This window comes from Chelonia mydas, chromosome 2 (genome assembly GCF_015237465.2).
Source record: "Chelonia mydas isolate rCheMyd1 chromosome 2, rCheMyd1.pri.v2, whole genome shotgun sequence".
Classification (NCBI taxonomy): Eukaryota; Metazoa; Chordata; order Testudines; family Cheloniidae; genus Chelonia; species Chelonia mydas.
Window position 1 is genome coordinate 245,885,287 of NC_057850.1, and position 13,689 is coordinate 245,898,975.

Below are 13,689 nucleotides of genomic sequence, written 5' to 3' on the forward strand. Positions count from 1 at the left end.
GACAACTTCATCAGAGAGCTCGGGGTGCTGCAGAGACTTTGACTGCAAGTGTACTGCCTTTTCTCCCATAAAATGAGGTCCAGCTTGTCCCTTTAAAACCTTTGTAAGAAACCCATGATATCAGGGCATTGGTGCAGGATTCCATAACAATGGCAAATGTCATCTGTCGTCTGGTCATGTTCAATTATATAAATTTATCAGCCATATATTTCTTCTCAGAAGATAAAGCAAGGAAAATAGATCCCCTAGAAAGGCAATTGCTTCCTTGATTTGGTATATGAGCAGAGAACATTTAAGTACTTTATTCCACAACTTTTTATGCCCCTCAACTCAGTCCCAAATTCTGGCCAACAAACAGTTTGGCTTTTGCAGATTTATTGCTGCTCTGACTCTGATTTCTTGCCCTTCGGTGGATTTGGCCACACCTTGTCAACCTCCAGGAGATATTCTTGGACTATACAGCATTGCAATCCTATAACCTGCCCAGACTATACAGCATTGCAATCCTATAACCTGCCCAGAGTCAAGGGTATTGAGTAGACATGCTGCCCACCTTGCTTTCCTCATTATGCCAGCTCCTCTGAGCTGTCTGAAGCATTGTAGGTGGGGCTGAGCTAAGTCCCTATCATCTCTCTGAGAAGTGTGGTGTTCTCAGCATTAAGACAAGCACTCCTTGCATTAAATGCATGCCTGTGTTTATTAGGACTCTGCATTTGTAACCCACATGTCTAATAGGGAGATATCTCCGTAAGAGATGGGGGGGGGGTAGGATTGAGCTGTGTCTGGGTCATTGTTGCTAGGCGGATACACAATTAGCAGTCCACATCCACAAGTTTCTGGAATTGGGTATGCTCAGTAGGTTCCCTCTAGCTGGACTTGGACACCATGAGGCCAAGCAGTCAGGGCAACTGCTTTACCAAAGGGCATGTACCTTATGTGGGCTTGGAGAAGCAGAGCCCAGAAGCAGAAAACAGGCTGTTTTCCCTAAGTCTGAAGCATTTTGCAGCAGGTTCATGATATTGTTAACCCTCCAACAGGGAAGCTGTGGCAGTGTTAATTATAGAAAGGGAAAATTAGGAGGGAAAAATAATTATTTTAATTCTATACTTTGAATGTTTGATTTTTAGCCAAACTGTTTTAGTTAAATTGTCTCAATTAGTATGATTCACCAACTTTTCTTTTTTAATGTGACGATGGGGAAAAGTCATTTATTTTGCTATTCTTGGTTTTTGTAATGTAACAGGCTTTTTTCCTTCTAAATCTATACACTTAACTGAGTGATTGGTTAATCAGTTCGCTGACTGGCTAGCAGTGATTTCAGTGAGGAAGAGTCTGCCTGGATTCTAACTGAAGATTCCTACAAGCAAGAGGAGGGAAGATGTTGCTTTTGACTCAGCAGACTGGATAGATTTGGTGATCAAAGACTCTAACCAAGACTCAGGTGAACTCAGCTAAACTTTTGGGAACACTGAGATTCTTCTCACTGTTTCTGTGGGGGCTGACCTGTTTAGATTCAATTTGTTTTCTTTATGTTTATGTATAAGTGTGCAGATAATGTATGTGGATTATAAAGGAGCTGTGTTATGTTGCAAAAATTATTTATGATGTTTCTTTATCATGGAGCCCAAGTTCCAGTGTGCTTCAAGAGCAGCTGTGGAGACTACAAACTGCATCATGTTGGGAGAACAGCCTGGTCTCTGCAAGGAAGGCCCTACCAGCAGGAAGCTTCAGCACTGACTGAAGCTGCAAGCATGAGGTTGGCAAGCAGAGAGGAGGCTGCTGGACTGCAATCCTGTTCTGTTTCTTTACAGAATAAAACCTTGTTCCTGGTGGTTTGCCTGAATGGATCTGGTCTGAGGTGAGACACTGATACACAATGCAGAGCTCATGGAGGAGCCTCAGGCCCAGTTTCCCAAAGTTGTGTAAAAAAATCCACGAGGCAGAATTTCCCTCTTGAACAACCGCATACTGGGCAAGTGAACAGGAGCAGGGCTACAGTAAGATTTTTAGAAAGTTGGTGTTCAATTAAGTACATGCCTTTTGGGGACTCGAATGTGGGGAAGTTGACCCTGTGCAAACCTTGCTGAAAATCTTTAGAGACTGAATTCTGAGGCCCCAGCTGCTGTTCTATGTGAATTGGGGGTTTCTTAGGCAGCGCAAAAGGGCAATGAAGTGAACTCAAGCCCACCCAAAGGTTACACATTCACCTGCAGGACCCAAACCAAAGGCTGCACCTAGCCACCACAGGGAACAGTCTGTTTGGCTCAGCCTTCAGAACCCAGCATAGTTACATGAAGGGGAACCCTTTGATTGCTCCAGCCACACCTAACAAGCAGCTGCTCCACAGAGGAGAGTAGTAGACCAGCTACACCACTTTCTTCCCCCTTGTAGGGGCTGATGTTGAAGCATAGGTGGATTGTTTATGTTCCCTTGCTCACCTGCCTAGTAGGTAGTTAGGCTCACAACTGAGCCCTCAGTGAGTACCCAGTTGCACTGTGTGTACACGTTGCAAAATCCTGGCTAACCCTGATGATCAGTAATAAGTCTAATGAGAGTGTAGCAGTTGGCTATTGTTGAGGGAACAATTGCAAAATAAAAAAAAACCCAACTCACCCCCCAGGAGTGACAGGTCTGAAACATGCCAACAGTTCTGATGTTATAGCAAGTAAAGTGCTCCCCACACTTACTATCCCATAATGAGTTGATTAATTTAAATCAGGCTGTCATTTCTCACCAGCTGTATCCATTTAGTTTGGATCTATCACAGCAGGAGGTGCAGGCTGTTCAAGCTATGCAGATAACTAGCTTTGGGGCTGAAGCTAAAAAGGACTTGCCATGCCCAGAATGAGCTCAGCAGGGCAGCTGCTGAGCAGCAAAGACAAGGTGTTTAGAGCAGGGCCTCCAGAACTGGGGGAAGGGAGGCTGAGAACTGAATTAATGAATTGGGGGTGGGAAGTTGGGTCCCAGAATCAAATAGATTAGGAGGGGACAGGCTCTGTTCCACAGCATCATCACACCAAGGGGAGGGGCTGGAGGAGGAGAAGTGCACAATGGATTTGGAAACCAAACTTCAGAGTGAGGGAAGAAGGCCAGAGAATTAATTTTTGGGTGTCTACGTGGGAGGAAATGGATTGTGTGGAGTAAGGACTGGGGAAGAGAGAAGAAATGGGCTGTGTAGGGAGAGGGGACATAGCTGGTGCTCTGTTGTACTCTAGCGATTCCAAACCCACTCTATTTTGAGGGGGCAGATAAATCATCAGGGTGCTGTCCAAGCCTGCTTCAGCTGATGCAATGGCAAAAAACAAATCAGCCACATCAGGGCCATGCTCTATCCCTATAGCATTAAAACTCCTGCTGTGATTTTTATTATGATTTCCCAAGATTCCCACTAAGATTCCCCCCAGCTTCCTCTGGATTGAGATGGGGGGGCATGGCAGACAGCAAGGGCAGATTTTCTGGTGGATGTTAGAGAGGGCATAAAATAAGAGAGAGCTTTAACTCCACTATGGAGCAGCCAGCACTATTCCACAATGCAGAGAGGGGAGATTTCTAGAAACTATTCAGTCTTTCAGAGTTTTCTGCCCACCTTCTCATCTATGCTGTTCAGTGTCCTGTTCGACCTACAATATATTAACAGGCTCATGTAGATATGGTGCAGGTACTGAAGTGCGTTAGTCATCGAGTCTAGTTAAAGCCCCTAAGAAAGTACAGCCGTGACTTTGGCAGAAACTCTGAGTTAACAAGACTGAACCCCCTATCCTGCACGTAGGGCCATAATGCCCAAGAGCACTAGCGCTTTCTACAGTCAGTTTGGTCCAAGGCTTGCAGCCTCTCTCTCTCAATTACTGTGTGGACATTAGACCTTGGTGCATTCATGATGCCAGGAAACCATTCCCTTATTTTGAGCACTAGATGCATTATAGACAGCTCCCACTTTTGACAGCAATACTGCTGCATGCCATTGACAAATACTGCTAAGAATATGAACAAGACTTTTAGGTTTGTATTAAAACAGTGATACCATGTGGCAGGTTGAATTCAAGTCTGTCTTCTTACCTGTGATCTACAAAGGCCTTGTCTTCAGAGGTGCTAAGCAGTAGATGTCTCCAGGCAGCCAGTGGGACTACTCACATAGTTCAGGGCCTCTGGGTCAGGGCTACCCAACTTTTAGTTATGTCATTGCAGCAGGCTGTCAGTGCTTATCTGGAGCGTCCCTCCACCCTGATTTTCTAGCAATGATGTGATGGCTGCCAGTTTGGCCGATACGCTGAGAATTGAACAGGGGACCTCCTGAAGTAAAGTATAAGATCCTATATCTTAAGATAAAACTCCCAAGATGAGGTAGTAATATACTCATCTGCTCTGTGGATTAAGCATGGGGTGGAGGAACATGTAACATATTTACCATTGGGCTACACTGAGCCTCCTGGGAAAGGCTTTTAGGGGGTCTTCTGACTATTGAGGCTGGTGATTCCTTATCCAATCAGGATACAAGGGAGCTGGGAGTGGCTTTCTGTGATGGGAAGGATCTCAGGTGTGGGCTGAGCAGTCCTGAGGGAGAAATTCCAGCAGCAGCCAGACTAGGGAGAAAACATTAACTGAGCTCGGTTGATCCTTTTGTTAATAAAGCTAAACACTAAGAAGGGTATGAATTTGACCTTTATATACTGTATGGATTTGTTTGTTGAGCAAATTGGGAAAGGAATCTGCTCACGGCCCCTTTTTATTATGTTAATAATTCCTCTTCCGTCAGGGTATTTATGCAGTTCTAATTCTGTAGACCGTCACATAGACAAACTATACACATTGGCTCTTAACTTTTTCTCATAAATCATTCCCTCTAGCCCATTACTATTTTCTGTGCTTGTCTCTCAACTACATCCTGTTTATAGGGTGACCAGATAGCAACTGTGAAAAAACAGGACAGGGGGTAGGGGGTAATAAGGGCCGAAAAAGAAAGTCCCCAAAAACGGGACTGTCCCTATAAAAATGGGACATCTGGTCACCCTACCTGTCTTTCTGGTTGTGAGGTGTCCAGAAGAGACCACAAAATGCCAAGTGCACCAGCACTATGAAGAAAGGAGCTATTGACCCCAATTCCTGTGATGTGATGCTACTGTGTAGGCTGCACACACTTGCAGAGGCCTTTTTAGGTGACCTGCTGCATTTCAAGCTTCTGTCTTATATATTGTACTCCATCATCCTTCACCCTCTTTCAGCATTATTCATTTCCAATTTCTCTCGGGCACTGAATCTGGGTTTGGGGTTAAGTCCTCTCTCCCTCACTAACAAAATAGCAGTTTGTGTTTCTCCAAATTTATTCTTCTTTCATTCTTTTCTGCCCATCTTCCTAATCTCTCTAGATCTCCTCTTTATTATGTTGCTGTCTTGGAAGTTTCATATCGCCTGAATTGCAAGACTTTACTAATTATCAGGGACAGCGAGAACAGCATGTTAATGAAGTATCACTGTACCTAACACACAAATTTGCAGTGTCCCACTGGGCTTCCCCCCACAACTTCACACTTTGCCATTTGTCACAACCCTTAGCATATAATCCTCTCTGCAGTTTTCAGTCCACATGAGAGCATTCACATTACACAAACCAGTTGGTATTCATTTTGAAATTCAGAGACATGCTTTTCTGATCAAGGTTTTCCACTTCTTAAAACTCACTTTATCTGCTAATTTCATCATAACTTCAAGGCAGCAATCAAGTTTATGGGGAAAGATCTGTTCTTTACAAATAATGTGGCTACAACACCACATTCTGTTGTTATCTAGATCCATACCACGTGGTGTCCAGGGCCAGTGCAATACCCCTACCATTCCACCCCAGGGGAGAATACAGACAATCACAGCTGCATGTACATTGACCTCTGAGAGACACAGTTGGTGTATATGTGTGTGAAATGGAAATGACTGTTCTTTCCCCTTCAAAGGTTCTTTTCCCTGTATTTCTAAAGTTTTGTTCGGTTTTAAATATGTCTGTTTGTATGGGTTTGAAATAAAAGTCTATTGATGAAAACTTAATTTATCTTTATTAGTTCACAAGATATGTTGGCTGGGGGCTGACATCATTCACAGATAATAGCAATAGGTGCATTTGAAATGCTATATTACCACACACACAGCACTCATTATAAGGTTTACCTTTATTGGGGTGAAAAAAAATTGCCAGGCACAGCACGCTACAGCAACACACATTACTGTGGATCATTATTTAAATGGTCCTTCAAAGCCTCCCTGTTGAGCCCCTCATTGAGCTCTCCTTATTGTCCTGGTATCTGGCTGCTCAAAATCAGCAGACAGCTATTCCACCTCTACCTACCTACAGCCACTGGCAACTGAAAACCAAACATCACATAGCTAGGGAAACCTTAGGCCCTGAGAGACAAGGCCAAATAATTGCATGTTTGCTATCAAAATGGGAGGTAGGGACAAGAAGTGAAGATTCTATGAAAATAGAAGAAATGTTTGGACAACAAACTTGGTTTTAGGTGCCTCTAACGTGTACATTTTATTGTTGTTATGACTAGAAATGCTTTGGTGATAAGGAGAATAATGAATTGTTATTGGCTGTTGCTAGGGAAATTTTTAGCCTAGTAGAGGCTATTATGAGTTATGTGCTTTGTTTGGAGAAAATTTATAAAAAGTTTAATTAGAAAGTGTGCTTTGGAGCAGTTCAAGGAAGCTTTCCTCTGGGCAAGGATTTGACATGTAAGTTCCTCAGCAGCTGGATGGAATGAGGGCTGTTGATTCCTCAAAACCATTTCAGACTTTTACGTACGTGCGTGTGTGTGTGTGCGCACGCTTGAGATCTAATTAAAAAGGTAGTTTTAGGAGAAAGCACTCTTGCTTGTGCCAGTCATTTTTCAGACAGATGAGTGGTGCCCCCATTGACTTATTCCTGACACTTCCTAGAGAAAGTTACCACTGCTTTGGGTTCTGAAAACATTGGGTAACAACAGGACATGATTAATGGCCCTGCACATTTGCTTCAGAAACCCCCATGGTGGATTTTCCAACTCCAAATTTCAGAGTAGCAGCCGTGTTAGTCTGTATCCGCAAAAAGAAAAGGAGTACTTGTGGCACCTTAGAGACTAACAAATTTATTTGAGCATAAGCTTTCGTGAGCTACAGCTCACTTCATCGGATGCACGCAGTGGAAAATACAGTGGGGAGATTTTATATACACAGAGAACATGAAACAATGGGTGTTACCATACACACTGTAACAAGAGTGATCAGGTAAGGTGAGCTATTACCAGCAGGAGAGAAAAAAACCTTTTGTAGTGATAATCAAGGTGGGCCATTTCCAGCAGTTGACAAGAACATCTGAGGAACAGTGTGGGATGGGGTGGGGTGGGGTGGGGTGGGCGGGCGGGGGAGGAATAAACATGGGGAAATAGTTTTACTTTGTGTAATGACACATCCACTCCCAGTCTTTATTCAAGCCTAAATTAATGGTGTCCAGTTTGCAAATTAATTCCAATTCAGCAGTCTCTCGTTGGAGTCTGTTTTTGAAGTTTTTTTGTTGAAGGATTGCCACTTTTAGGTCTGTAATCGCGTGACCGGAGAGATTGAAGTGTTCTCCGACTGGTTTTTGAATGTTATAATTCTTGACGTCTGATTTGTGTCCATTTATTCTTTTACATAGAGACTGTCCAGTTTGGCCAATGTACATGGCAGAGGGGCATTGCTGGCACATGATAGCATATATCACACTGGTAGATGTGCAGGTGAACGAGCCTCTGATAGTGTGGCTGGTGTGATTAGGCCCTATGATGGTGTCCCCTGACCAAACTGATTCCCAACTAATCAACAGCAATCTGGCATTACAAGCTTCCACACAGTGACTGCCACTCACTTCTCCATCCTGAGTGCAGCTCTCAATTTGGCGTCACAGCACTGGAGGGTTGGGGAGAGCTCTGCACACAGTTCCAGGAATGTGGCCTTGTGGATCCGAAAGTTCTGCAGCCAGTGCTCGTCATCCCCTACCTGCAAAATGATGCGATCCCACCAGTGAGTGCTTGTTTCTTGAGCCCAGAGCCGCCGGTCCACCGTGTGCAGCTGCTCTGTGAATGCCAACAACCTTGATTTGTTTCTTTCCATCGTGCACAGCAAGGCAGCCTGCAATGAATTGTCAGATTCCATCTCGTGGCTCTGGAAATACTGTAGGATCAGGTGTGTTGTGTTCATACCACTCATGACGCTACTGAAGAGCCATGCATGATCCATGCTTCTCGCAGGGATGGCAGGTGTGCGGGTTTGCAGGGCTTTTGAAAAGAAGTGTAAAACATAATAGGATGCCCACGGAATGATGGGATGGAGAAAACTGTATTATGGGACATGTTTCCAGTCACCCCTGCACCAGTCATTTGCCCCCATGAGGCACTGCAAACCCTTCCCAAAACACCCATCACTACATGGTGGTGAGCTGCACAGTGAGATAGCTACTGATGGTGCACTGCTGTCTGCATTGATGCAAGCACTGCTAGAGAGGATGTGCACCACCGACACAAGGAGCATAGCACAGACATGCAAAATTAACTTAACAACTGTGGTGGCTGTACATCGATGTAATTTAGGTCAAATTAATTTTGTAGTGTACCATAAGAACATAAGAATGGCCATCCTAGGTCAGACCAAAGGTCCATCTAGCCCAGTAACCTGTCTTCCGACAGTGGCCAATGACATGTGCCCCCAGAGGGAATGAACAGAACAGGCAATCATCAAGTGATCCAACCCCTGTTGCCCATTCCCAGCTCTGGCAAACAGAGGCTAGGGACACCATCCCTCCCCATCCTGGCTAACAGTCATTGATGGACCTATCCTCCATGAAGAAAAGGAGTACTTGTGGCAACTTAGAGACTAACCAATTTATTTGAGCTAAGCTTTCGTGAGCTACAGCTCGCTTCATTGGATGCATCCGATGAAGCGAGCTGTAGCTCATGAAAGCTTATGCTCAAATAAATCGGTTAGTCTCTAAGTTGCCACAAGTACTCCTTTTCTTTTTGCAAATACAGACTAACACGGCTGCTACTCTGAAACCTATCCTCCATGAATTTATCTAGTTCTTTTTTGAACCCTGTTAGTGTCTTGACCTTCACAACATCCTGTGACAAGGAGTTCCACAGGTTGACTGTGCGTTGTGTGAAAAAATACTTCCTGTTTTAAACCTACTGCTTATTAATTTCATTTGGTGACCCCTAGTTCTTGTGTTATGAGAAGGAGTAAATAACACTTCCTTATTTACTTTCTCCACACCAGTCATGATTTTATAGACCTCTATCATATCCCTCCTTAGTCGTCTCTTTTCCAAGCTGAAAAGTCCCAGTCTTATTAATCTCTCCTCATACGGCAGCCGTACCATACCCCTAATCATTTTTGTTGCCCTTTTCTGAACCTTTTCCAAGTCCAACAGAGATGGGGCAACCACATCTGCACACAGTATTCAAGATGTGAGCATACCATGGATTTATATAGAGGCAATATGATATTTTCTGTCTTATTATCTATCCCTTAATGATTCCCAACATTTTGTTCACTTTTTTGACTGTCACTGCACATTGAGTGGATGTTTTCAGAGAACTATCCACAATGACTCCAAGATCTCTTTCTTGAGTGGTAACAGCTAATTTAGACCCCATCATTTTATATGTATAGTTGCGATTATGTTTTCCAATGTGCATTACTTCGTATTTATCAACATTCAATTTCATCTGCCATTTTGTTCCCCAGTCACCCAGTTTGAGAGATCCTTTTGTAGCTCTTCCAGTCTGCCTGGGACTTAACTATCTTGAGTAGTTTTGTATCATCTGCTAATTTTGCCACCTCACTGTTTACCCCTTTTTCCAGATCACTTATGAATATGTTAAATAGGACTGGGCCCAGTACAGACCTCTGGGGGACACCACTGTTTACCTCTCTCCATTCTGAAAACTGATCATTTATATGTACCCTTTGTTTCCTATCTCTTAACCAGCTACCAATCCATGGGAGAACCTTCCCTCTTATCCCATGACTGCTTACTTTGCTTAAGAGCCTTTGGTGAAGGACCTTGTCAAAGGCTTTCTGAAAATCTAAATACATTATATCCACTGGATCCCCCTTGTCCACATGCTTGTTGACCCCTTCAGAGAATTCTAGTAGATTGTTGAGGCATGATTTCCCTTCACAAAAACCATGTTGACTCTTCCCCAACAATTTATGTTCTTCTATGTGTCTGACAATTTTGTTCTTTACTATAGTTTCAACCAGTTTGCCTGGTACTGAAGTCAGACTTACTGGCCTGACATGGCCTGAAAGAGGGAGCCAGTAGCCCCATCTCCTTCAAGTGCAGTGATATTATTTGGCTCAATTTAGTATCTGTTGGACTCCTATTATGCAGACAAGGGGTGCCCTACAGGTTTTGCAGCACCCAGACAGCAAGAGGCACCTGTCAGGAACCTAACAACTGAGACAGGAAGAGAGCAGAAAATGCTTATCCTGTTCTGACTTCTGAGAGCAAGCAGTTCTGGGAAAACGGATGAAGTAACCTTGGACTAGAATTACAAAGGCACTTAGGCACCTAAATAAGCAGATAGTTGCCTAGTGGGATTTACAACAGCACCTAAGTTAATTAGATCCCTAACTCCTATTGCCGTTCAGTGGGAGTTAGAATCATAGAATATCAGGGCTGGAAGGGACCTCAGGAGGTCATCTAGTCCAACCCCCTACCCAAAGCAGGACCAAGCCCCAATTTTTACCCCAATCCCTAAATGGCACCCTCAAGGATTGAACTCACAACCCCTGGGTTTAGCAGGCTAATACTCAAACCACTGAGCTATCCCTCCCCCCATTAGGCACTTAAGCTGTTTAAGCATTTTCGTAATTTCTACTAGGCACCTAAATACCTTTACACCCCAAATCTGCCCCTACTCCCTTCACAAAGCAAGTAAGTATCAAGTCCTTTCCTGTTCTGTTACTTGGGCATTTCCTCTGTAGCCTGCCCTTCAGTCTAGGAAGATCATAAAGTTGCAATCCAGCCAGTAATATTTCTCAGCATTTGTTAGCTCTGGATAGTTTGAAAGTCTGTATTAAACTCAGGACAGACTTACTTACCACATGATTAGGGAACTAAAAGGAAACTGCTCTAACAAATTTTGTTTTATTTTTCTGCTAAGATTCCTATATGGAAATAATTGATAAGAGATCCAGTTTTTCCTTACTAGGTTTATCTTCACTATGCAGTTAATAGTAAGATTGTCTTGAAAAACTAATCCACAGCCCTGAGGCAAAGCAATTATTTATTTTAGCATTTGCATTTAAACAAAATATTAAAATTCACTAAGCCATGATATGTAACCCAATAGCCTAAAGTAATGTAACTCCAGTCTGTGTAGCAATCAATCCCCCAAATAATCTGACCATATATGACCAGGACAATTTATAGCCAGTCTTACTGTATTTACAATTTTAATATGACTAAGGTCATTAATGTAAAGAGGGGGGAAATTGTTTTTTGCTTTAAATCAATGATAAACTAAACCTCAAGCTATCTCTGCCCAAAATTCCATTTCCCTGAATATATCAATCTCTTCTATTTTACAGATTCCTAGGTGTTTACTGGAACACCACTGGGTACTGTTGACAACTACTCCAGGGAGTACTACGCCACTGAACTTTAATTAGTAGTGAAATATAACCACCAGTAAGTCAAACAGGACTACAGCTTGTTCTTGTAGAATTTCAAATCAATATCTCACAACTCCCGGTGAGTCAGTAATTCCTATGTATTGTTTAATTGTATCTATTTTAACCTCTAAAGACCCCTGAATCGGTATGCAGTGATGACTCCTGCTACTGGAAAGGCATTTTGCAGATGATGATGGAGGAATTGCCTGGCACTCAGGGACTGTATGGATGAGATTCTGATCTCTGTTACACCAATGTAAATCGAAAGCAATGACTCTGATTTCAGTGATGTTTTCTCTGTTTCTCTGGACAGAATATAACCAGAAGAGATTGTGTATTGCTTGTGAGTTTATGCTGCTAATGGTTTCACCCTCCCCTTTAAATTGGTACAAGAACTGCAAGTTTTCTTCATATTATGTAAACAAGCTGTCACAAGAGGAGATGCAAAAATATGGTCAGTTGTTCTTCCTTAGACAGGCAGCCATATTTACACAGGCAGCCAGTCTTTCATTATGTTATTACATACTATTTTTTCCACAGGACCCCTGCCTCAGTACACAGAATGAACAGTGCTCACATAATGAGCAGCTATTGTAGGGGAGAGATCTCAATATTGATAAAAATCATGGTTAGTAAAATTATCTATACTTTATTTTTATTAGGTTGTTGCATTCTTGGTTGCACCATTACAGAATAGTAAAATATAGCTGCAGGTATGTTATGGGATGCTTGGAAATACAGCAATACGTATGTTTAGCTAGTTACGTTAAAGCTAGGGCTGTCAAGCAATTAAAACAATTAATCATGATTAATCACGCAATTAAAACAACTGCGCGCTTAATCGCGTTGTTAAGCAATAATGGAATACCATTTATTTAAATATTTTTGGATGTTTTCTACATTTTCAAATATATTGATTTAAATTACAACACAGAATACAAAGTGTATCGTGCTCACTTTATATTTATTTTTAATACAAATATTTGCACTCTAAAAAACAAAAGAAATGTTATTTTTCAGTTCACCTCATACAAGTACTGTAGTGCAATCCCTTTATCATAAAAGTTGAACTTACAAATGTAGAATTATGTACAAAAAAATGCACTGAAAAATAAAACAATGTAAAACTTTAGAGCTTACAAGTCCACTCAGTTCTACTTCAGCCAATTGCTCAGACAAACAAACTTGGTTACAATTTGCAGGAGATAATGCTGCCCGCTTCTTGTTTACAATGTCACCTGAAAGTGAGAACAGGTGTTTGCATGGCAGTATTGTAGCCGGCGTTGCAAGATATTTACGTGCCAGATGCGCTAAAGATTCATATGTACTTCATCTTCATCCTCCATAGGACATGTGTCCATGCTGATGATGGGTTCTGCTCGATAACAATCCAAAGCAGAGTGGACCGATGCATGTTCATTTTCATTATCTGAGTCAGATGCCGCCAGCAGAAGGCTGAGTTTCTTTTTTGGTGGTTTGGGTTCTGTAGTTTCCACATCGGAGTGTTGCTCTTTTAAGACTTCTGAAAGCATGCTCCACACCTCGTCCCTCTCAGATTTTGGAAGGCACTTCAGATTCTTAAACCTTGGGTTGAGTACTTTCGTTATCTTTAGAAATTTTACATTGGTTCCTTCTTTGCATTTTTGTCAAATCTGCAGTGAAAGTGTTCTTAAAATGAACAACATGTGCTGGGTCATCATCCGAGACTGCTATAACATGAAATATATGGCAGAATGCGGGTAAAACGGAGCAGGAGACATACAATTCTCCCCCCAAGGAGTTCAGTCACAAATTTAATTAATGCATTATTTTTTTAATGAGCATCATCAGCATAGAAGCATGTCTTCTGGAATGGTGGCAGAAGCATGAAGGGGCATACGAATGTTTAGCATATCTGGCACATAAATACCTTGCAATGCTGGCTACAAAAGAGCCATGCAAACGCCTGTTCTCTCATATTTTTTTGAGAGATGACATTTACAGGTGACTGTAAATGAGAAGCAAGCAGCA

At 42.4% G+C, this 13,689-nt stretch overlaps 1 long non-coding RNA gene across 1 annotated transcript; it reads left to right on the forward strand.

Annotated features, from left to right (window-relative positions):
* The first annotated feature begins 1,082 nt into the window (after positions 1-1,082).
* LOC122464359 lies at positions 1,083-11,771 on the forward strand. Its single transcript, XR_006288307.1, has 3 exons — positions 1,083-1,441; positions 1,624-1,858; positions 11,596-11,771. It is a non-coding gene; the product is annotated as an uncharacterized LOC122464359 (long non-coding RNA).
* The last annotated feature ends 1,918 nt before the right edge of the window (positions 11,772-13,689 follow it).